General features: G+C 46.9%; 1 protein-coding gene and 1 pseudogene across 6 annotated transcripts in view; both read left to right on the forward strand.

The window, feature by feature from the left end:
• Positions 1-1,569: 1,569 nt before the first annotated feature.
• Positions 1,570-23,672, forward strand: part of LOC144930737 (ferritin heavy chain pseudogene) — a 38,162-nt pseudogene continuing 16,059 nt past the window's right edge. Inside the window, exon 1 of the transcript XR_013636063.1 lies at positions 1,570-1,656. The product of XR_013636063.1 is annotated as a ferritin heavy chain pseudogene (transcript). The remainder of the gene's footprint in view (positions 1,657-23,672) is intronic.
• Positions 1,572-23,672, forward strand: part of IP6K1 (inositol hexakisphosphate kinase 1) — a 124,718-nt gene continuing 102,617 nt past the window's right edge. For 2 of the 5 annotated variants that reach the window (XM_078853759.1, XM_078853760.1), the window contains exons 1-2: positions 1,639-1,656; positions 6,425-6,490. The gene's annotated coding sequence lies outside the window, so the exon portion shown is untranslated. Of the gene's footprint in view, positions 1,657-6,424; positions 6,491-23,672 lie in introns of all 5 variants that reach the window. The other 3 variants (XM_078853762.1, XM_078853761.1, XM_078853763.1) reach the window with 3 other exon arrangements.

A 23,672-nucleotide genomic window follows, 5' to 3' on the forward strand; every position in this document is an offset into this window, starting at 1 on the left:
AGCTCCAGTGATGGGGAGCTTGGTTGTGAGGATCCCCTGCTGGCCGTGGGGGTCACGGTGTCCCTGGGTTTCGCCTGGCTGCTTCTAGCCCCTCCCCAAGCCATAGGTAGGAGGGGCCTCGGAGTGCCCTTGGCAGCAGTCTGACCACTCCCAACTGGGACAGACACCGGTGCTGGCACTGCATCTACTGGGCTGCTTCCCTCAGGGACAGGGATCAGCTCCTCCAAGCGATCCTCCTCCTCCAGCTGGGCAATCAGCTGTGCTTTGGTGGCCTTCCCTCTGCGAAGCCCCCTCCCCTTGCACAGCTCTACAAGGTCCCTCTTAAGGAGATGGTTATACATTTCCCCACTGTTCCCAAATTGTTCTAGACTCAGGCTAGTGTGCTCTCAGCTCCCCCCCAGTTTCTGTGCCAGCCCTTCTCCAGGTCACCACTTCTCTCCCAAGGTCAAGCCGCAGACTCCCCCACCCCTGAAACCGCTCACCATAGTCCCCAAGGGGACCCCGTTACCGCAACAGTTCTTCTTTCTGGTCACACACTACCATGGGTTAAGCGTAGCTCCTCCGCCTCCTGAAACCGCTCCTCTCTGAGCCTTCAGTACACCTGGTTCTCGTTAATCCCTCTTCCTTTTACTGCTCCCCAGTCACTTACTGCAGAAAGCGCCATCCACGGAGTGTAGTACATCCCACCGCTCCCACCAGTTGTCATCGCGTGTGGGGGAAATCAGGTTCTGGGCCTCCCCACTGACTCCCCAGCCAGCTCCAAACTGAAACTCCTTCCTACTGCCTCACCCAGCCCCTCATCCAGCCTTTGTCCAGTTCCCAGGGAGAAAGTGGCCCCAACCCCCTCCTGGGCTCAGATTAGGAAGGGCAGCTGTCATCATTTACATGGTGACCGTCAAGTATCAGCCCTCAGTGAAGTCACACCCTTACTTCCCATCACCATCTAGTATTGGTGCAATACCCCAGGGAAACGGAGGCACGCCCTGTGTTAGCAGAAGACAGTAAACTAGTAAAACCCCCATGCAACATTACCAGGTTAATACTCCCTATGCCCTCACAGGGGGTCAGAGGAAGAGGTCAGAGGGTGGACCCAATGGGTGATCAGAGGGAAGGGGTCAGAGGCCAGGTCCCATTGGGAGGGTCAGAGGGAAGAAATCTGAGGGCAGGTGGGTCCCCTTGAGGGGGTCAGAGGGCGGGTTCCAGGGGGTGTACAGAGGCGTCATGGAAAGTAGTTTAGAGCTTGTTCCCCTCATACCGCGCCGTGATTGGATGGCTTCCGATTCTGTTGGCCAATGGTCGCGGTCTCCGTAGGACAGGCGCGTCACGTGTACCTAGCGTGTGTCTGGAATCCGCCGGCGGCTCAGCTAGCGGGGCGACCCTGGTTCAAGTGTTTGAAGGACAGCTCCGTTAGCTTGTCAACGTTCTGGCGGCGCACGGGCGGGCGGGCTCGTGCTGTGATTGGTGCATCTCTCGGGGAAGCGGGGACCTGGCCGGCGCGGTTACTATGACGGCAGGCGGTGGAGTCTCCGCCTTTCCGGGCGCCGCCATCTTGTTGTTGATTCGAACGGTCAGGAGCGGGCGAGGGGGTGCCAGGACCGAGCCGGAACCGGGGGTCCCAGCGCCGCGTCCCCCGGGCGGCAGGGAGAGCCCGTCCCGGTGAGTGAGGTCGCCCGAGGGCTCAACATACACATCTTTACTAATTTATCAGATCCATATGCACAGCTCCGAGGCGCCGGGACGGGTGGGGGAGGGGCTAGCGGGCCGGGGGGGGCGCGGGGCTGGGAACGGACCGGGGCCGAGAGGCACAGTGCGGTCTTGTCTCACCGCGGCGGCGGGTGGGGATGGTTTTGGGGGGGCTTTGTTATAATGTTTCCCCAGACGTTGAAAGGACGGTTCCTTTCGTTGTTAGCACTATTTGTTTATTCAGGAGGAGGCTCTACCGGGTTTACAATCCGTGCCATGTAAATGTCAGGGACAAAACAGCGATCGTTATAACAGCGAACTTCTGTTTAACGCGACATTCTACGGGACTCTGGCCATGGGATCTCTCTGTTTGACAGGTGTTACCTTACTAGGAGCGAGCATCGTAATAACGCTGTCCTGTCTAGTGACTTATATTACATTGAGTTGAACCTCTGGTACAGAGAGGGCATGTTGATCGAATGGCAATGTTAAAAAAAAAAAAAGAGACAGGTGTGCTCATTAAAGGAAGCTTTAATTCTAATAAAAGGTGCCAGCTTGACATCCTTGGAGATGCAATATGCTTGTTTGCCCATTGGGCTGGGGAATTGGACTGAGACCAACATTTGTGAACCACCAGATAGGAGTCAGGCTAGACCATGTGAGACATGGTTACTGGCTTTTGCTCAGTTCTGACCTGGACTGGATTTGAACTAGTGATGGGATCTATAACCCTTGAGGGTCTTAATGCTCTAAGCCTGCTGCCCATGTTTCTCTCTGTAAATGTGCTGTGGTATATCTGTGGTACCTTCCCAATTACCCTGTGTCATGGCATGTTGCCACCTTAGCTGCTGCTCTTCCATCCAGTCACCTGGGTTTAACTCTTCCCAAAGCTGAATCCAAAATGGCAGTTTATTTACTAATACAGCACAGATTTCATGGATGGTATGATCTTGTGTATATTGCTCTGTCTTCATTTAACAGTTTTTGTTTGTTTTGGTTGTTTTTTTTAAGAGTGAGCAAGTTAGTTTATCTGAAGTTGGCTGACAGTTTGTCATAAAAACCCCATATGCCAATATGCTTAGAGCAGGTTCTGTTTATGAGCTGTGCATATGCATCTGCTAAATTAGTAAAGATGTGTATGTTGAGTAAATGGCTCTCAGTTTGCCATATTAACTGCAATACAGATTCCCTAAGAGCTAGGGCTCAGATTCCTCTTTTAAAAAAATCTCACATCTCAGTAGTGCTAAAATCAGTCTCTTTTACCCACTTGGCAGTTTCACTGTTAAGATGACTACGTAGTTAGGGTTGAGATAGATGTCCCTAGGAGTCTGCAGCTTTCTTATGTCTTCTTCCCTGTCCCTTAGAATTCTGTAAAATATTTCTTGAGTTGTGATAGCTCAGCTCAGAGCTGAATCTTTTGTTTTCATTTCAGGGCCTTGAGTAATTAAAGTTGATGTGTTTTGGGAAAACTAAACACATGAACTGTCCATGGAGGCAACATTAGGCTGAGATTGAATTACATAAAACTCAGGGTCTCTCTTTGGTTTTTTGAGTATGCTAGGGAATGTATCTTCCCCCAAAAAGAAAAGGAGTACTTGTGGCACCTTAGAGACTAACCAATTTATTTGAGCATGAGCTTTCACGAAAGCTCATGCTCAAATAAATTGGTTAGTCTCTAAGGTGCCACAAGTACTCCTTTTCTTTTTGCGAATACAGACTAACACGGCTGTTACTCTGAAACCTATCTTCCCCCAGTATCTTCAAATGATGGTTCATACTTTCCCCATGTCCTTCAATGCAGCTTTTTACTTAGATAAGCTTCAGGCAGTCTTACACTGCTTAGGTTTGCTTCACTGGCTTACAGTTTCCTGTTTACATCTTCTGGCTTCACTTCCCATTTAAAGGTGGTAGGAGTATTTGGGACAGTATGAAATATCACCCTCTGCTCCTTCTCTGGAATCCATCACATTCCAGCTGCTTGGGGTGGTAACCACATGAATTGAAGAGGACACTGCGTGGGGAAGGCTGAAGGCTACAAGGGCAGGGGGAGATCAGAGTTACTATTGGGAGTCTCTTCTGAACAGTGTGAGATGTACCTTTCCCAGTGAGGTCCTTGGCTTGCTGCTTGCAGCAGCCAGCTCTGGTTCTTCACAACTTTCCCATGTGACAGCCTCTCCTGTTAATGAACAGTCTGTGGTTGAGATGGAGTGGGGGAAGGAGATAACCACCTGACAGTGGGCCAAGAGCCACTCAGGTGTACCTCTCCCTTGAAGCAGCATTCATCCACCAGCAACAGGCATTTGCTCAGATTCCCTGTCGCGCAGCTCTTATTTTTAGGATTAGCAGTGTAATGACCTAGCGATGCATACACAAACATCTCTTCTGCCTTGCATTTGTGCATTACTATAGGGTTTCTCAGGATATGATTCTCCAACACTAGGGCGCATGACAATACTTGGCAAATATTATTGTACTAAATTCTAGAATGTAAAATTGTTGTTCGTCTTTTGGCATTGCTTCTCCTGACAGATACTAAGAGTAAAATGACTTCCACCTTATTTTATATTGCACATTAAAACAATGTTAGAAGAATGGTAAGGTTACAAAATCAAGCATTCAGAAGTTGGGCAACACCAGCCAGACGCGACAGCAAAATGGCGGCCGTAGCCCTAGCGGGGGCCCGGTGACTGCTGCAGAGCCAGTCCCAGGCCAAACCTGAGACCCCTCACCCCCATTATTCTGGAATTTTGGAATCCACTGAAGAATATAAATTTGTGGAGACACTCATTCCACCCACCAGAATTTCTGCTCCCTCCAAACATACCCAGTACCCCATCCCGTCTAGCTGGAGAGCGCCATCAGATACTTCACCTGCCCTTCCTTCCTTTGTGAGACGTTCCTGCAGGCACAAAATTCCAGTCTATATAAGGACATCACCTGTGGCAATAGGAGGATGATTGTCATCAGGAAAATCGAAGGAGATATCTGGGCCCTGGAAGAGGAAGTTAAGGAGTTCCTCGCTTAGCTCGCTGGGAAACCACCACCTATTCAAGTCAACGAAATTACCGGCAGTTGCTGAAGGAAGACTAGCATATGGTGTAGCCAAGACATTTGGGTCAACGTTGAGTGTTGAATTTTGGGACTTGATATGTTGCTCTCATTGAAAGCAAGCTGCAACCTTCTCCATTTTCTGTTTAATTTGCAAATGTGCCAAGTTGTCAACATAACTGTTGGGCAAAATTTGAGCATTGTCCCTGGCTCTGGGGGTCTACTGCAGTGGTTCTCCACTTATTTATTATTGTGGGCCACATATGCAACCCACAATGTGTTACCTGGCCACGGGGGTCGGGTGGCAGGGCAGCGGCAGCCCTGAGCCCAGACCACCGCCTCCCATGGGGCCGGCTGGCTGTCCGGACCCCCCTCCCCTTCCCCTCCCCTTCCCCTCACCCCATGTTGGCTGGCCTTTAGCACACAGCTGAGCTGGGTCACAGCTGTGTGCTAATTGGGCCGCATGTAGCCTGCAGCCCGCTGGTTGAGAACCGCTGGTCTACTGTGTAACAGCTCAGCAAAGCTGTACTCATTAGTTTATATAATGTGATGACTGGCATAAGGATGGCTACTTCTGTTCATGTGTTCCCACATTCTCTGAAAAGGAGTCTTGCCTCAGAAAACCCCCCAAAACAACAGAGTAAATTGTAAGGGTCCTTGGCTAGTTCTCAGATGGGCGGCCTAGAGAAAGGGAGAGTGTGAGGAAAATACAGCAGAAATCTCTTTGGGAATCCTATCAAAAACTTCGATTTACAGTTGTCATGAAGAATAGGTTGTTGCTGTCTAGAAACAGAAGGAACCTAGTCCAAGGTATGGAAAAAGTGGCTCTGGCTCAAGTAGGGAGCAGGCTGCTAACAGTGTTCTCACTGTCCTTGATGTGACTGAAGTGCGAAGCTGGAGGCTGGCCAGTGTCCCTTTTTAGGATTGCTACGACTGCTACCAGGGGTAAGGCTAAAAGCTGGAGATTGCTAGCCATGGCCGCTCCAAGCCCTGCTTTCTAGACCCCTTTCACAAGTAGTGCTTGTGCTGCTCTGTTGCTCAGATGGGGCAGAGAGACATTCTGCTCAGGACATTCAGAATTGTAAGTCACTGTTACCCCTCTGCCTCAGCAAGTGAGAGCTTTGCTGCTGCTAAGCTGTGCGTGAGCTTCCTGACACTCCAGCTTGTCTGATTGCCAGCAAACTCCTCGAGGCTCTGCCAGTCTGAACCTTGCCTTTGCAGGCAACATTCAGTGAGCGCCAGCTCCCCAGAGACATCTCCTTGCAGTGTCCAGTTCCTCTCACTGGACACTCACAGAAAGTAAGTTCACTGTCCCCAAAGAGACAGAGCACACCCCAGACCGTTCGTTTTGTTGAGGACTCACACTTGCCTTAATATAGCAGCGCTGGGATGATTTATAGTAAAACTAAGAATACCCTTATTAACCGAGAACAGAGATTTAAGTGACACTAAGCAAAAAAATAAAAAGAGGTCTACTTACAGACAGAACAAAACATGCTTTCTAGTGACTAAAACTTAATTCTAGCAAGTTATGTCTTTGCCTAAAATAGTTGCTCGCTTACAGCAAATTCAGGAGCTCCTCCCCTTCAGGCTAAGAGGATCCAACCTTCACAGGCTCTGAGGGTGCTGTTCCATATGTCTCCTAAGTGGTGGATAACTAGAATGTCTTGTTGCCTCCCCTTATGTTTTCCAGAGTCCATTATCTTTGTCTCAAGAGCCAGGAAGACTTCCTGTGGGTTTCAGACTTGGAACCCTGGTGGTGTGTTTACTAAATTGATTCCTCTGTTGCTTGTTAACTTGGTTGCCTTGTTTATCTTGTATATAATGTACTTTCTTTGTCCTCTGCCTGTAATCCAGCTGGTCAGACAGCTAATCCACATTGCTTTGTGTAGGCCAGGCTGGGTTGCCTCCCAAGCACATTTTTAAGAACACTTTTTTAGCACACCCATATAACTCTTTACACACAACCTGTGCATACAACATGCAGGGATTTTTCAGGACCAGCATGTCACCAGTTTAAATCTGATACCTTATGTGACATTTTAGAGACATTTTTATGACAACAGTTTGTTGGGGTAGTGAGCATGTCAGGCCTGAGATGAGTTACAGTATGGTGTGCCCTTTGCCAGTGGGCATTGAAGGCCTCCTGGGGACACAGGTAGCAACTCTTGTTTGTTTCTCAGCCTTCTGAGTGATGCTCTTTGGAAACTAATGCTTTTCTTGTGAGTGCAGTTCCTTTAGCTTAAGTGCTAGTTGTCAGTGCTTCCTGTGCAGACACTATCAGCTGTTACCTAGTTCTGGTCTACACTACAGACCTTGTCAGCATAACCACATTGTTTGGGGTGTGAAAAAGCCACCCCCCGATTGATGCAGCTATACTTACCTAATCACCTGTGTAGACAGCATTCTGTTGACGAGAGAGCTTCTCCCACCAACATAGCTTCTGCCTCTTGGAGGTGGATTAACTATGCCAATGGGAGAACTCTGTCAGCATAGAGCATCTTCATTTAAGCACTAGTGCAGTGTTTTAAGTGTAGACATGCCCTCAGAGTGCACAGAGAGAATGAAGTTTTGGAGGACTAAGTCAGGTTAAATTGACTTGTTTCTGTGGGCTTGTGTACACACACAATTGTACCGCTTTAACTCTACCAGTAGTTTACTAAATTTAACCAGTATAGTTAAAGTGCTACAACCTCTCTGTCCCTCTAGGTGTGGACGTGGTTCTATCAGAGTAAAGGTGCTTCTACTGGTATATCTAGTCTTGTAAGGAAAGGAGAATAGATTATACTAGGCTTTGTCTACACTACCAAGTTTTGTCGACAAAACTTACGTTGACACCCAAAAGTTGACAAAACAAAAATAGCCTAAGGGTGTTCACACTTGCTCCCTCTGTCAGCAGATCATGTCCACATTGTAGGCACTATCATCGACAGTGTGAGCAATGCACTGTGGGTATGTATCCCACAGTGTGGTGTTGTGGGAAGGCGGAGCTGATCGCTGTGCATCTTGGGAGGATTCCCTCTGAGTTCTCCCACAGCCTCCTCGGCTGCCTGGAGTGGCATCATGAATAGCTCTGGGAGCGCTCCATGCTGAGGAATGTCAGAGCAGCACAGCAGTCTCTTCTTCCTGTGTCCCTGCGACAGCAATCTGTCTGCCACTGTGTTCCTAGTGCAGGGCAGAACCGGAGCATTCCAATGATTTGCTCTTTGTTCCCCAAACGGAACAGCACACTCAGTTGTCAGATACTTCCCGCAGCTTTGAAAGGGGAGGGATGCATGCCTGCAGGGCAGCGGAGATCAAAACACTGAGCAGAGCGATCAGGGCGGGCAATGTGGGATACTGGAGGAAGCCAGTTCTGTTGACAAAACAACCAGCGGTGTCTACACTGGCTCTTTGTGGACAGTAAAGGGAGGGGAAAAGAGAAAAGTCTCTCATAGGGGTGGAAGTTTTTTGTTGCCAAAACCGGGCATTTTTTCCAACAAAAGTCGCACTGCAGTGTGTACTCTCTCACTGTTTTGTCACCAAAAGGCAGGTTTTGGCAACAAAACTTGGTAGTGTAGATAAAGCCCTAGTGTAAGACACCTTTATACTAGCATAACTGCATCCACAGTAGGACTTGTAAGGGTGTAACTATTTGTTGAAATCCTACTCCTAAGTCCTAACCAATATGTTATACCAATACAAAGCCTGCATGTGGGCCAGGTAAGTGGTGTAAAGCAGTCTGCAAGGTCCCAGGCTGTTCCTACATGCCCAGTAGGATGTCACTACATTTGGCAGAGAATAGTGTGAGTGGTTGCATCCCAGCAGACTATCGCTGTGGAGTGTGGCTGTGAACTGGCCATGTGTAAACACAGGGGAAAGTATGGTCTTAAACCTTACCAATCCAATGGCCTGTTACGCAGCTAGAGCGCAAATGAAATAGATGTTCCTCTAGTTTAAAATATCCACTCCCTTCCCCACAAAACTGTTTTTTCAGGCCAACTTCCTGCCCCCTCCGGACTGTGTTGGCTTGGCTTTGCATTCTGGCAAGTATTCACTGAAAGAACTTGCATGGCTTACTGAAGATACCTGTTTTGCTTTACACAACATGAGCATTTGCACATGTAGATGCAGCGAACATTCAGCAATGAGAAAATTGTAGCTTCTCTTCTTAGTTAAATTACATGCTAAGAGGAGCTATCAGCCGTGTATATCGTGGGTTACTCTCCAAATCACCCCTCTTCCTTGGAGGAGGCTGCAGTGATATCCTAAAATGCAAAGATAAGTCCAGTCCCTCTTTATAGTTGTTGCTTAAATATAATCAAATAGGAGCGCACCATCTTGACAATGTGACCTAGTTGGAGATTCACTCGGGAAATGCAGTTCAGCACGAGGGTGCTTGAGAGATGCGATGCTTCCAGGGTTTGAATAGTAATTCTGTTGTGTTTGAACAATTCTGGTTAGTGGGATGGTGGGTGAACCACTTCTAAATCACCCTACAATGCTAACTCTAGAACTAGGCAATAATTTGGGTATTTTTTTCTGTTTTGTGAGTTTAGCATGAGTGAAAGTTGCTGGCTTGACAGCCCTTCTGACTGAAGGTCTTTAGTCACAGATGAGATGAATCAAGCAGAGGGGCCAGGCAATGTTCCTCCACACTGCTCTACCAGTGTACCACAGTCTTCTTCCTCTAGGGTGAGAAGTAAATTCAAGCTCCAAGACCCATTTAGTCCTTGGCCCTTGATCCAGCTTACCAGTGGTTTTTGTGATTCGGGCACTTGTTTGCTAGAAACTGGCTGTCAGCACAGACTTGAGTGATAAATATTTCCGTTTTTCCACTGTATGCATCCGATGAAGTGAGCTATAGCTCACAAAAGCTTATGCTCAAATAAATTTTAGTTTCTAAGGTGCCACAAGTACTCTTCTTTTTATAATAAATATTGTTACCACAAATTCTTAGATAGTAGTGGTGCTTCATAGACAAGTAGAAAAGAAATGAGTTTCTGCCCTGTGGCACTAGCAGCCACCACTATTTTGAAATACACTAGGTAATGACCAAAGAAGGCAGTAAGCATCAGGAGAGCTTCTATAGGATGGGGAGAGAGGCAGTGCAACATTCTCTACAGAGAATGCTGCCCTGTGACTTTCATAACAGCTGACCTGTAGGGGATTTAATTGCTGATCTAAAGGTGAGAGCCATGCTCTTGCTTTTTCTCTTGCTGTCAGATGCTGAACTGCATTTTCTATGTTTCAGCCTCATCAGAGTGGATATCTGGGAAGTATCTATAACATGGGAGCTTCAGCTGAGATTGGAGTGCTGTTCATGGACGATATCAAAATAGTGATGGGTATTTCTGAAAAGTTTTAAAAATTAAGGCAAATAAGATCTGCATGGGGAACAAATATTTAATAATGGGCTCTGCAGACCAAGGTATATAACATGATCTAGTGGCTGAAAGTTGAAGCTAGACAAATTCAGATTGGAAATAAGGCCTAAATTTTTAGCAGTGAGGGTAATTATTCATTATACCAATTTACCAAGGCTTATGGTGGATCCTCCCCCATTGACAATTTTTAAATCAAGATTGGATCTTTTTCTAAAAGCTCTGCTCTAGGAATTTTTGTGGGGCAGTGTCATAAATATAAAGGGAAGGGTAAACCCCTTTGAAATCCCTCCTGCCCAGGGGAAAGCTCCTCTCACCGGTAAAGGGTTAAGAAGCTAAAGGTAACCTCGCTGGCACCTGACCAAAATGACCAATGAGGAGACAAGATACTTTCAAAAGCTGGGAGGAGGGAGAGAAACAAAGGGTCTGTGTCTGTCTGTAGTCGTCTTGGCCGGGGATAGACCAGGAATGGAGTCTTAGAACTTTTAGTAAGTAATCTAGCTAGGTATGTGTTAGATTATGATTTCTTTAAATGGCTGAGAAAAGAATTGTGCTGAATAGAATAACTATTTCTGTGTATCTTTTTTGTAACTTAAGGTTTTGCCTAGAGGGGTTCTCTATGTTTTTGAATCTAATTACCCTGTAAGATATCTACCATCCTGATTTTACAGGGGGGATTTCTTTATTTCTATTTGCTTCTATTTTTTATTAAAAGTCTTCTTGTAAAAAACTGAATGCTTTTTCATTGTTCTCAGATCCAAGGGTTTGGGTCTGTGGTCACCTATGCAAATTGGTGAGGCTTTTTATCCAACATTTCCCAGGAAAGTGGGGGTGCAAGTGTTGGGAGGATTGTTCATTGTTCTTAAGATCCAAGGGTCTGGGTCTGTAGTCACCTAGGCAAATTGGTGAGGCTTTTTACCAAACCTTGTCCAGGAAGTGGGGTGCAGGGTTTTGGGAAGTATTTTGGGGGGAAAGACGCGTCCAAACAGCTCTTCCCCAGTAACCAGTATTAGTTTGGTGGTGGTAGCGGCCAGTCCAAGGACAACGGGGGGAATATTTTGTACCTTGGGGAAGTTTTGACCTAAGCTGGTAAAGATAAGCTTAGGAGGTTTTTTCATGCAGGTCCCCACATCTGTACCCTAGAGTTCAGGGTGGGGGAGGAACCTTGACAGGCAGTTTTCTGGCCTATTATATAGGAGGTCAGGGTTGATAATCACAGTGGTCCCTTCTGTTTGATTCTCAGCTCTTTGTTGTCTGTCTATTCATGGAAGTTCTGCGTACATGCTTGTAGCTCTGGTCTTCTCAGATCCGTACTGGAAGTGCTGCTACAGCAGTCTGCTGATGCCCAGTCTGTCAAAATGTTACCCTAAATGCAGTATTGTTTTAGTCAGACCCTCAAGGAGAAGGAACGTCTCTTGAAATCAGGCAGAGTGAGCTAATAACAAATGCACAGATCTTGCACAGATTCTGTTGGGTGGATGGGACCTGGCCGTGCTTCTACAGTCACCCGTCTTTAGTTTCTTGTTATTTACATTCACAAACACCAGAGTTGTTGCCTTTGCTTGCCTTGGCTCAAGTTCTGTACGTTTTGTTCATACACAGTATACTTAACTGGCATCTGTCCAAGGTGGATTGTTTTAAAAAATCTGATTTTAAATGCATTTTTAAATTGAGTTAAAAAACAAACAAACGCTAAACCTGTTTAAAACTAAATTTGAAGTTGCCAACCTTTAAACAATTTAACAAAGAGGGAACAATGAACACTCGTAAAATTTAACTAATGATTTGAAAGCTGCTTTTTTCTGTACAGAATCAGATGGAAAACATCTTTAACTTTTGAGGTCAAGCTTTGTAAATATGGCACAATATCTGATGCACTGCATTCAGCATCTAGATCACTTTCAGTCTTTATAATAGAGATAATATTAGTGCTTTTTTCTAAATGTCAGTACTTTCAGTTTCTGTTCCATGGAAAAGCTTTTTCCTTAACTACTTTAGGTTTCAATTTAGCAGAAATCTCTAGTTTAGTTTTTGCAGTCTGTTCATCAGTCATCTAACCTTCTCAAGATTATAGCTGCTTCTAGTGGAGATTTCAGTGGGGGGAAAACTTTGGCAGTTTTATTCAATTAATAAAAAAAATTCAAACTTGTTTTGCATTTTTTTAAAGTTTAATTTCAATTTCCAAATGCACCTTGAGTCAAATCATGAGTAAAACATTAATTATATATTAAACAGCATGATGAATGATATATTTTCTATAGCAGATCAGACTCGTGGTCCCTCTAAGACCAGACAGTTTCTTCCTAAACCCTGCAAATTAAAAGTTAGTGTGTATTGTGGAGCATGGGGGTTTATATCCCTTCTGAGCTATTGCTGTCTTTGTTAATCCTTTCTAATGTAACTCTCGATTTTATCATCTGTATAAATGCTCAATCCTTTAGAGTCGTCTTAAGCTCTTGGTCTCAATATCCTATGGCAATGAATTCTACAGGCTAATTGAGCTGTATGTGTAAAGTGTTTTGTTTTACCAGTTCTAAGTTTGCATTTAATGTTTTTCCGTTTCATTCTTCTATTATGAGGGAGGATAAGGGCCTGATATACCTTTTCTGTACCTTTTGTTATTTTATATGCTGCTTTCATGGCCCTCTTATTTGTTGTCTCTAAACTAGATAGCCTGTCTTTTCAATCTCTTGTCATTCAGAAGCCTTTCCAGTCACTAATTGTCCACCTCTGAACCTCTTCTATTTCTGCAATCCTTTTTTGTGATGTGGTAAGCAGAACTGCACACAGTATTCCAGGTGAGGGCCTTGATATTGTCTCTGTTGCTCTTTTAGTAAAAGAAGACTTGGAAGAAGGTGAGACTGGGCTGAGACATTGTGCCTATCACTTTTGGGCCACTAGTTGAATTTAAACTTTAGTTGATAGTCATGGAAAATCATTGCACATCTGTTCAGCTTCTGTGAACTGAGGGAGCAAGCAGTTTCTGTTCAGAGGGCTATATCACAGATGGCACTAAACTCTCAGCAGAGAAGCCAATGATAACCTTTCAAGTGTAGACAAGCCCTTAGAGAAGAGAACTCAAAAAAAAAAGTTTGTCCTTTCTTACTAGATGTTGTAATCTTCTATTTTCCATGCTGTTTAAACAGGAGGAGCATCTATTCCCCACCCTGAGACCTATCCATTCTGATCAGGATCTTGGCTTATGAGAGAAATGTCTGTCACTGTCCCGGGAAGCTTCACCTATGTTCCCCCTCCTGGGTCTAGCAAAGGCACCCACTGTAGGCTTCCGGCTCCTCAGCTGTCACCTCTCTTGTGGGGAGACCTTCTCTCACCCCCCTTCTGGCTCTCCAGGCTGCACAGTTCCCTGTTACACTGCGAATTCCCCAGCAAGTCAGACTACCTAAGCAGGTCTGCTTTGCTTTCTCCTCAGAGACTATAAACAGTATAGTTGCCCACAATTATGTTACCCCACAGCTCTTTCTAAACAAGCACATTTATTTTTAACATGAAAGCATTAGCAATAAACAAACCAACACACATGTCAATAATCACCCCCACATCTAACAAGGGCTCCAGTAGGTGAACAGTTCTTTAAACCTCAATAGAGGTTTTTCTGTGGTTACTAATTCATAACAGCTGTTAGCTCAGAACAATCACATCCATGAGTCTGAGTCCCTCCTTTTACAGTCTGTCTTTGATCTACAAAGACCTTGAATAGGTAATTAGCCAAACAGTGGTTCTCTCTGCAGGCTGTAGCTTTAAAAGGTTGGGTCTGCCTTCCTCTTGCCCTTCCTGGGAAACCCACTTATTTTGTTTCTTCCTAAAGTGCCTTCTTGTCTGGTACATTAAGATATAGTTTTTTGAAGCTCATAATACTTTCCAGCATTTGTTTACAATGTTTCTGTGTTCCCTGTAAGCTGCGTGCTTGGGTGCCTGTGCAGGAGAGATTCAAATGCTGCCCAGCTGATTAGAGAGCGTGCACAGTTGGCAGCATGTGTTCAGGTGCCCCTCCCCCCATGTTGCTCCATCCATCTGGCTGTGCAGAGCAGAGTAGGGGTGCTGATGTCAGGGTGTCTCCCCGCCCCGTACCCCATCTCTGCAGAGCTGGGCAGAGGGGACAGCGTGGCTCAGGAGGACTCTGAGCTGCTGAGATCTGAATGGTGAGTGACTGAGTGCCTTTCTTAAAGAGACAGTGCACTGTTTCTGAGATTTCACCAGCAGCCAGCTCACACAGTCTCTGTCTGTTACACACACACTCTCTCTCTCCCCCATGTACCCCATCCCCACAGAGCAGGGGAGGGGAGGCAACAGGGCTCAGGACGGAGTAGAGGAGCTTTCTGTGAGTATCTTAGAGACCATGCACAGCTTTTCCCCATCAGCCAGCGCACGTGCACACAGTGTCTCTGTGACACACTCACCTCCCAACAGATACTAGTAGTATTGTTGTGGTTACTTCTTGGTACTTCCTGCAATACACATATATTCTCTGTAATTCTATTCTTTCAAAGTGTGTTATTTTAGTGTTTTGACTGGTCTATGCATGTCATAATTTTTATTTCTCTCTTACACTTAAATTGAATTCTTTGGGTAGTGAGTTCTAAAATGTCTAACCTGTCCTGGCTGGAGTAATTATCCCTATGGTAACTTTTTAAAAAATATATATTATATCTAGGTTTTTTGTTTTTTGTGATGGTGCACATGCACACGTTACCTCGGTGCACATAACAAATTTTATTCCACACATGGACGGAAAAATTTAGAGGGAACATTGCCATGTGCCCCTCTGGCCGCCCCCAGGGAAGTTACATACAATCTAACAACAACATGTAAACTTTGCATTTATAATACATTGGATTCCATAGCTAGTTCAACTGAAATCAATAATTTGTCCCAAAGATATTGCAAGAAATGGCCATATCAGTTAGTCTATATTTATCCCATGGGAATGACAGAGAGAGAGGCTACAGCCTAAATGTTCTGAGTTACTGCAGGGTGCAGTGGGAGCTGAAGGAGTGCTATTTCAGAGAAGCATAGCTGTGTGGGGCCACTTAGATGGGTGAGTAAACACTGAGTTGGAAAAAGTGCACTGGCATGGCAGGGTATACGTTGGGGCACTTGCTATCTAACTACAGTGGTGTGAGGAGTGTTGATAGAACTCTGGCTGGAGTATTAAAAGGGCTGTTCCCTTGGGAGGGTGAATAAACAGGCAAGAGCGTGAGATGCATGTGTAAGGGCCCCCGATGACCCCAGGGCTGAAGCCCTGTGTCATGGAGTCACCAGGGCGATGCTCTGGAACTACTCCATACGAAGCCAGTCAGGACTTTGGGGGAAGCATGCCTCCTCTCTCTGAGCATACTGTCTCCAAAGCAAGCAACTTACACAGCTTCGACTTTACTGGTTCAGACCTCTGAGCATTCAGCATCCCGTTTCACGTGTGCTTCCCACAATGAGTCCGCCTGAATGGGGCTCCTGGGGAAGCCAGAGGGCCCTGAATCCCAACTCCGCAGTCAAACATGACTCTCAGCCAGTTGGTAAAACAGAAGGTTTATTAGTCAACAGGAACACAGCGTAGAACAGAACTTATTAGCACAGAAATCAGTGACTTTCAGCCAAGTCCATCTTGGGGGGGGGAGGGGAGCCCAGAGCCAGGACTCTGGCTCGCCCCCTGCTCCCCAAGCCAGCTGAGACTGACTCGCTTCCAGCTGCCTGGCCCCTGCCCTGCCTGTTGCTCCTCCTCCGGCCTTTGTCTCACTTCCTGGGCCAAGAGTCACCTGGTCGCATCCCCCTCCTGGGTCTCGGGTTACGAAGGGGTGGCCATAGCATCTATGCAGGCAGCTGGAGCAGCTTCTGGAAAAGTCACACACCCTTATTCCCACCACCTAGACGTTGGTGCGATACACAGGGGAACTGAGGCACACACAGCATTCATGGAAAACAGTAAGTATCACATAGGGTCACATACAACATAACGGGGAAATCCCCACTTTGTGTCACCCTGTCAACAAGGAACACTTCCCCTCCTCCACCACCTCCTGTGCACGTCTGTCTTTAGAGCCCAGACTGTTAGGCTGAAGCACTGCAGGCAGAAGATAGCAAATGAATGCAGTACTAGTGCCTGACTTGAAACTTGTATAGCTTATGGTTCAGTAAATACCAAACTTAATTGTTCTTCATTATGAAACATTTACTATCTTGCTCAGCTTGTAAAACTTTGAAGAGTCTCCTCTCTTGTGCTGTTACTCAGGTGAAACAGCTGCAGACTAAGGACTGTCGCTTTTGGGCCCACTGAGTCGTGGGATCGCATTATTATGGAAGTCTGGGATGACAAGCAGTGGCTGCAGAACTTTCGGATGAGGAAATCCACCTTCCTGGAACTGTGTGCTGAGCTCACTAGAGTCCTGTGGCACAAGGACACCCAAATGAGAGCTGCCCTCTTGGTGGAGAAGTGTGTGGTGATTGCAGTATGGAAGCTGGTGAATTCAGACTTCTACTGGTTGGTCGCAAATCAGTTTGGAGTTGGGAACTCGACTGTTGGGGCTGCATTAATGCAAGTGTGCAGGGCTGTAACTCTGGGAAATGTGCGTGAAATAGCGCATGACTTTTGTAGCGCATGTGCGTGAAATAGCACATGGAGGGGCAATAGATGGCATGCATATTCCAATTTTAGCATGGGACCACCTTGCGACGGAGTACATCAATAGAAAAGGGTATTTCTCCATGGTATTGCAAGAGCTTGTGGATCACTGCGGGCATTTCACTGACTTCAGTGTGGGGTGGTTGGAAAGGTTCATGACACATGTATCTTTAGGAACTCCAACCTGTACAGAAAGCTGCAAGCAGGGGCTTTCTTTCCAGACCAGAAGATTACCATGGGGGATGTTGAAATGTCCACAGTGATCCTGGGAGACCTGGCGTACCCTTTAATGCCACAGCTCATGAAGTCTTACATGGGCAACCTGGGTAGCAGTAAGCAGTTCAACAATAGGCTGAGTAGGTGCAGGATGACCAGGGAATGTGCATTTGACAGATTAAAGGTGTGCTGGTGATGCCTTTATTGCAGGTTAGACCTCCATGAGAATAATATTCCCATGGTCATAGCTGTATGTTTCACGTTGCACAATATTTGTGAAGGAAAGGGTGAAAAATTTGCTCGGGGTTGACTGCTGAGGCAAAACGCCTGGCTGCTGCTTTTGAGCAGCCAGATACAAGGGCTAGTAGAGGGGCACAATGGGGGCAATTTGAATTAGAGGGGCTTTGATGGAGCACTTTGAAGATGAGAACCAGTAATGTATGTTGCTATGCTCTGGATTGCAATGCTTAATGAAATTGAGTTTTGTAAGGAAGCACTCGAGATTTTTGTGGCCTAGATTTAATGTAAGCAAGTGATTTAACTGCTTGTGTATCTGTTGCTGCTATCTGCTATCACAATTTGCAGGAAACAGAGTTCTTATAATTCAAAACACCTCACAGACACGCAATTTCTGGAGGGGAGAGGAAGTACCAGGGGAGGGCTGACTTTCAGAGCTGTGCGTAAGTCCAGCTATCATTTGAAAAGGTGTCCGGAGGTGGAGTGAACGGGACAGGAAGAAGTCCCACACAGCGGAAAGGAATTTGCGGGTGGAGTTTGGGGAGGGCATGGGAAAGAATTCTGAATGTGCTGAAGGAGAGGGTGGGCACGCATCTGCTCTGTCTGGAGGGTTATGAGGAACCGTTTGCTTCTCCATAACTTTAATCATCCTCTTAGTTGCATCCCTAGCGTAGGCCTGCCTTTCGATTTCCCTCCACTGCCTGCATTCCCTTTTTTCTGCATCTGAGCATTGCATCACCTCCTGGAACATGTCTTCCTTGCTCCATCTTGGGCGTTTTCTTATCCAGCAGAGATGCCCCGCCGATGTGTAGGGAGTGCCTCTGAAGGCCACATCTGCAGAAGCACAAGGAAAATTATACAGAAGCATGATTGTTAAGTAGCATGGGGCACGGGTCACTTGCTGGAGGATTCTCTGCTCCTTGAAGTCTTTAAACTACTATTTGAGGACTTCAATAGCAGAGATATAGGTGTGAGGTTTTTTGCAGGAGTGCTGGGTGAAATTCTGCGGCCTGCGTTGTGCAGGAGGTCAGATTAGATGATCATAATGGTCCCTTCTGACCTAAATATCTATGAATCTAAGTATATGCACAACATTGAAACAGTACAGTAAAATACACGTCTAGTACCATATCAACCACTTTTTCACTGACCTGTGACAAGCACGCATGCGGGCGAACACCCCAAGCATGGTGAGTTTACCCTGGGGTGGGGGGCATTGTATGTGGGGAGAAAAGCAATATGAAAGGGTCGTGGAGCAGTTGACTAGGGACAGTATTCTAAATTTTCCCACCCTTTTCCACAGGCAGGTGTCATTATACTAGATATCTCACTCCTGAGAGTAAGTAGGAGCAAGGGTTCATCTACTGCATACTTGCAGTTTCTTCCCTGATCTCTATGCTGCTCGCCTATGTGCCTCTTTGGTCCCTGCATAAGTGATTGCAGAATGGCACGGGAAACTTTGCTTCAATGGGGGAAGGAACAAAGCAGTTCTGTCAAGGAACTTTCCTCCAGGAAAGTTTCTTTGAGATCTCTTCGGAGGATTCCTGTGAAATCTTGGTGTGCATCAACACCCTGTTCCGCCATACTGCTTAGCTGCATGGGGAAATGTCCAGCACACAGAAAACCGGCCAACCTTGTACATTTCTATGCCTTCAACCCACCTCCGCACTTCACAAAGCAAAACCACTTACCCAGGGGTCTCCTCTTCTGCTTCTTTCTCACCAAAGTGTGACTGCTGAGACTGGTTAGACACCTCCGGAGTGGAGAACAGCTCCTGACTGGACACACCACTGGGCAACATTGCTGTGGGTTCCACATGGTCATCTGCCTCCCCCTCTTCGTCAATGACTTCGTTTTCTAGATTAGGTCCACTTTCTGCTGGCTCCTGCCCTGCCGAAGTATCCACAGGGAGGTGGGGTCGCCGCTGAGGATCGTGACCAACTCCTTATAGAAATGGCAGGTCTTCAGCACAGCACCGGAGTGATGGTTTGTCTCCCTTGCATTCTGATATGCCTGCCTCAGCACCTCAATCTTTGCTCTGCACTGCAGTGTGTCCTGATCATAGTCTTTTTCACACAAGCTTTGCGAAATCGGCCCGTATCAATATTCTTATGACTGGAGTGCAGCTGGGACTGCACAGCTTCCTCTTCCCAAATGCAGAGCAGATCCAACAGCTCTCCAGTGCTCCAAGCAGGAGAGTATTTGCCGTGTGGAGCTGCCATTGTCAGCTGGGAAGATGTGATGTGAGCTCTCTATGCCGAGCAAACAAAAAGTGAAATTTCACTGGGGCTTTGAAGGAGGAGGGGCCAATGGTTGCTTATCTGTCTGTAGGGCAGCGGAGTTGGAGCTGCTGACCAGAACAGTCAGGATCGGCATTGTGGGACACCTTCTGAAGGCCAGTTAAATCAATAAAATCAAGCATGGTGTCTACAGTGGCACTTTGGGGACAAAACTTTTGCGTAAAAAAAACCCCTGTGACTCTCGTCGAGGTTTTATTTTGTCACCGAAACTGAGGAGTTTTGTCGCCAAAAGTGGCATTGCAGAGTGTACACCTCCACTGTTTCGTCTCCAAAAGCTGCCTTTTGTGGGAAAAAACTCTACAGTTTAGAGAAGGTCTTAGCCTCAGATTGTCACTGGGTTCCATGGATATGGATTGGGGAGTTCACACCTCCTTGTAGCTATTGGCTTCGATAATCAGCACTTTATCATGGTGAAGGGAAATCACAGCCCTTCTGTCCCAGCCCACCCTCTCCTTAGAACTTGTCTACATGGGGAAGTAATCCTGGGATCAGGTAGTGGTGTGAATTTAAAGTGGTATAGTTACACTGGTATAACTGCCCATGTGGACATTCTTATCCAAATTCTGATAAGGCATTCTGACTGGGAGAACTCTTTTCCTACAAAGGAATGAGAGCAGCATGATAGTTGCATGTAGAGATACGAACTGCAACATTTCACAGCATTCTCTGTAGATTAATGGGGGAGGGTTTGGAAGTGGTGGTTCATGTCAAGGAAGTTCCGGCCCAGGAAGCTTTCAAACAGTCCTTCCTTTCCTCATGAATGTCATCACGTTGCCACCCTGTGATAGTAACTGGATGATGGGTAACACTTACAAGGCGCTACTTGCTAACCTTTGTCAGCCAGTGCTTATCAATAGGATGTTTCATACCAGCATAGGCATCTATGTTCTGTGTCCAGTGGCTTTTTCGACATCGAGGAAAGGACCTCCAGTACATTCTGCCTGGTTTCATTTAGAGTCATCTGTGTGTATGTGAACTTGTATGTCAGTTTGGCTGAGTGGTTCTCTAGGCCTTTTTGGAGATGTCACAGTCATATAGGAACTCTGTGTTGCCTAGCTCAGACCTTATCACTCTCCTACACAGTCCCTATGCTCCTCAAGTCCAGCAGGAGAGGGACTAAAGCTTACTGAGAGCAGAGGCAGGATCGAGGATGGCTAGATGGAGAGTGAAGAGAGGCGGTTGTGTGAGGGAGAAGGTGATGATTAAGGATACAATGAGGTCATGAGTTTCCAGGACCTCCGTGACTTTTTCTAGGGCAGGGCTGGAGCTGCTGTCAGTCCTGTGGCTGCCAGAACAGTGGATCAGAAGCCAGCCCTGGTCCACCAGCCATTGGAGCTGCCCACATGGCTGGAGCAGCTACAAGCCCTGGCAGTGCTCTGTTTTTGTGTGTCACCCACCCACCCCCCTCCTGGGTGTTTTTAATAAAAGTCAGGAACAAGTCACAGGTTTCCGCCAATTTTTGTTTATTGCTTGTGACCTGTCCCTGACTTACAAAAAATACCTGTGACAGAATCTTCCTTAGTGATGTTTTAAATGCCCTCGCCTCCAAAGGGCTGAGCTGCTCATTTGCCAGCAGATTGTGGGGTTTTTGGTCACGTTTAACTCACTTGCCAGTGTAAGCTGAACTGGGAGCTGTCCAGTAGTCCATTTTTTCTTAAGTGTTTCTAATGTGCTCAATGCTTTACTCTGTGGGTGCTGATGGACTGTCTTGTGATATTGTGTGTGCACAGGCCTGAACTAGTGTAACTTCTTTTGTTTCATCAAAATGTATAGCTTTTGAGGTCACTCTTCATTGAGTGCATTGTAGTTTGGTTAGTAGGGATACTAGAATTGACCTTGGTAGGTAGGTGTCCACAAGCACACTTATAGTCATGTATGCACAGTCCTGTGGTGAGGGCATGAAAACAGCAACAGGAGCAAAATAATAAAAAATATTAGATTTTTCATTATCTTGAGTTAAAAAAATCACACTATCAATTTCTCATTTAGGCTATACTTAGGGTTACATTTAGTGTATTGCGCAGCAGAATTGAGCATTGTTCCAGATCCGTTACAAGTAATTACGGTGGCACAGGCTGTCTTGCTTAGCATAGGTTTATAAATAGGAGTTTCCGTTGCTCAAGATGATGCCCCTGTTCTTTCCATTTTTTGAAAGCAGTGTTTTCCAGCCTTTTTACACACATCACTTTTTGAATTTAAGTGCAACCCAGGATCTACTCCACCTGTTCCCCGAAGGCCCACCCTGCTCCATCTTCCCCTCTCTCTGTCGCTCGCTCTCCCTCACCCTCACTCACTTTCCTTGAGCTAGGACGGAGTTGGGAGGGGGTACAGGCCCTGGGCTGGACCAGGGGGTTCGGAGTGTAGGAGGGGGCTCCGGGCTGAGCCTGGGGCAGGGGCTTGGGTGCAGGAGGGGGTAAGGGGTACAAGCCCTGGGAGGGAGTTTGGGTGCAGGAGGGGGTAGGGGGTGTGGGCTCTGGGAGGGGACCCAGGGCTGGGGAAGGGGTTTGGAGTATAGGAGGGAGTATGGGGTGCTGGTTCCAGGAGGGGGCTCAGGGCTGGGGTGCAGGCTTCCGCTGGGTGGCACTTACCTCAGGCGGCTCCCGGCTGGCGCAGCGGGGCTAAGCCCCTGCCTGCCACAGCCCCACACCACTTCTGGAAGGAGCCAACACGCCCCTGCAGCGGGGCATGTTGCTCTGCATGCTGCCTGTTTCTGCAGGCACCACCCCTGTAGCTCCCATTGGCTGTAGTTCCCCATTCCTTGACAATGGGAGCTGTGGGGGCAGTGCTTGTGGGCAGGAGCAGCACGCAGAGACCCCAGCCTCCCCCGGGGCTGCGCTAGCTGCTTTTGGGAGTAATCTGGAGCCAGGGCAGGCAGGGAGCCTTCCGGAGGCTGGAGATCACGATCGACTGGTAGAGTCTCCAGGATCGACCAGTCAATCACGATCGACCGGTTGGTGAACACTGTTCTAAAGAGACCTGTACGTGCACAGGATTTCCCTTCAAAGAATCGTGTCTGCAAAACCTTTAGGACGTGTTTAGTTTCATAGAGTTTAAGGCCAGAAGGGATCATCAGATTATATAGCCTTATCTCCGTCACAGGCCATCTGTGGTGTCATGAATCATTAATCATAGATGCACTTCAGGGAAAAATAGTTCTTTCAGCAGAAAGACTGAGGAGTACTTGTGGCACCTTAGAGACTAACAAATTTATTTGAGCATAAGCTTTCGTGGGCTAAAACCCACTTCGTTGGATACATGCAGTGGAAAATACAGTAGGAAGAGATCATAGAATCATAGAATATCAGGGTTGGAAGGGACCTCAGGAGGTCATCTAGTCCAACCCCCTGCTCAAAGCAGGACCAATCCCCAATTAAATCATCCCAGCCAGGGCTTTGTCAAGCCTGACCTTAAAAACTTCTAAGGAAGGAGATTCTACCACCTCCCTAGGTAACGCATTCCAGTGTTTCACCACCCTCCTAGTGAAAAAGTTTTTCCTAATATCCAACCTAAACCTCCCCCACTGCAACTTGAGACCATTACTCCTTGTCCTGTCCTCTTCTACCACTGAGAATAGTCTAGAACCATCCTTTCTGGAACCACCTCTCAGGTAGTTGAAAGCAGCTATCAAATCCCCCCTCATTCTTCTCTTCTGCAGACTAAACAATCCCAGTTCCCTCAGCCTCTCCTCATAAGTCATGTGTTCCAGACCCCTAATCATTTTTGTTGTCCTTCACTGGACTCTCTCCAATTTACCCACATCCTTCTTGTAGTGTGGGGCCCAAAACTGGACACAGTACTCCAGATGAGGCCTCACCAATGTCGAATAGAGGGGGACGATCACGTTCCTCGATCTGCTGGCTATGCCCCTACTTATACATCCCAAAATGCCATTGGCCTTCTTGGCAACAAGGGCACACTGCTGACTCATATCCAGCTTCTCGTCCACTGTCACCCCTAGGTCCTTTCCGCAGAACTGCTGCCTAGCCATTCGGTCCCTAGTCTGTTGCGGTGCAGGACCCTGCACTTATCCTTATTGAACCTCATCAGATTTCTTTTGGCCCAATCCGTCTAGGTCCCTCTGTATCTTATCCCTGCCCTCCAGCGTATCTACCACTCCTCCTTGTTTAGTATCATCCGCAAATTTGCTGAGAGTGCAATCCACCCCATCCTCCAGATCATTTATGAAGATAT

This window comes from Lepidochelys kempii, chromosome 7, assembly GCF_965140285.1.
Source record: "Lepidochelys kempii isolate rLepKem1 chromosome 7, rLepKem1.hap1, whole genome shotgun sequence".
Taxonomy (NCBI): domain Eukaryota; kingdom Metazoa; phylum Chordata; order Testudines; family Cheloniidae; genus Lepidochelys; species Lepidochelys kempii.